Source organism: Monopterus albus, unplaced genomic scaffold (assembly GCF_001952655.1).
Source record: "Monopterus albus unplaced genomic scaffold, M_albus_1.0 scaffold263.1, whole genome shotgun sequence".
NCBI lineage: Eukaryota > Metazoa > Chordata > Actinopteri > Synbranchiformes > Synbranchidae > Monopterus > Monopterus albus.
The window spans coordinates 353,134-354,865 of NW_018128143.1; positions in this window are offsets into that span (position 1 = coordinate 353,134).

Genomic DNA, 1,732 nt, shown 5'->3' on the forward strand with positions numbered 1-1,732 from the left:
TTTTGTTTAGACAGCACTGGCAGGGATACCTGCTCCGGTCTATAAGTCACCTCTAAAGCCTGCACCTGTTGCTTCCATTGGGCACCGTAGCCAGAAGGGAAATCCACCCCCACACCCCCGTGTGCGTCTTCCTGTAGAGAAGATAAAAATAGAACAGAGAGAGGTGGGGAAAAATGTCACAAACTGACAACATACGTGCGCCTGGGTTCTGTTATTTCATAGCCTCTAAGCAGAAGAATGCCTGGCTGCCTCAGTATTCTTAAATCAGCCTAGCTGGGGCTGCTCTTCCCCTCTCTGCAGGTTTCAAGATAAATTTGTCTTGTTTCAGTAACAGCTGAGTGTCAGGAAGCTGTGTTAGCTGCCTTCACAGTAGTATATCCACTCTTTGCTTGATAAATGAGCTCAGTCATTTAGGCTAAATGTGGCTGTCATATCATCTTATCTCACCCTGCAGCCACAAGCTCAGGATCCAGAGGGATTTGCTCATGTTATTTTAGCTGTTGACCACTAGAACAATGAAAAACTACAGAAGAGCTCATCCACATCTTCTTCACCTTAGAAATCAGAGAAATTCCCACAGTAATGACACCTAACTGATTACCATAGCTGTGATAAAGAAGTCCTCTTGATTCTGTACAGTAGAATCCAAGAGTATATGCTGTCATTGTGCTAATACAAAGGAATCTAAAGACAGACCTAACCAGTGACTGTACAATTATGTAACTGAATATACATGAAATCAAATTCACATGGAGAAGTTTAATTTTCTTGGAATAGCTCATGAAAATGTGACCTATTTTCACCACAACATTAGTTTGGCACATTTTTGCTGTTTCCTTTGCTTCAGCTGAGCTGTGATTGTTTAAAACGTGGTTTACAGAGGATGTTGAAGGCTCATAACCACTGTTTACATATCTGGACTGTTTTCCCCCCATGGCTTTTTCCTTTGGTCCCTCTAACATGCCTTCATCCATGCTATCACTTCCCATTCTTTTGCATGTCAACTTCTGGAACACGCTGATATTTTTGTCAGGGTTTGACACACAGGGACACATTCTGAGAAAAGGGAGAGAGAGATTCTTCCAGCAGGCTCAGAAGCTGCATGGTGAACTGATGGTAAAATGTCTCAGCAGCCAGCTCCTGAGCAAGAGAACTGTAGTGAGTCAGTGTTCCCTCCAGAACCAGCAGGAGCAGCAAAACCCCACCGGAGCAAATCAGAGCTACTTTGGCTAAACTCAAGCGGTGAGAATGGATGGGAATGAAATAGCTAAGCAGTGTGGATGAATGATGTACCCACCAGATCTCATCTGAGCATGAGACAGTGGATGAAGACACAGGGAAATATGTTCCCAATACAAGCTCCATTTAAGGTTGGACATGTTATCATCATTGAAGTGACACAATGTTCTTGCTCTGTTTTCTCCATTAAAATGGAATCCATGCTAATTCCCTAAATTTCTGTTCATCAATCCATCTGTTCCTTCTCCTGTCCCACCCTGCTCATGACTATGCGTCACTCTGACCTAAAGGAACAAGACCAATGTTGTATGCTCAACATGCAAACATTAAATGACTAAATGATTTAATTTATGGTTTGACTCATCACCTGTCACAGCATTGTCCCAAACTATATCTGTAGTATTTACCTACTGGCAGGTTTTGATTTGATTTGATTTTGATTTATTAATTCTTTCAAGCATGTAAAGACAGTTGATATGTCAACACACATAAT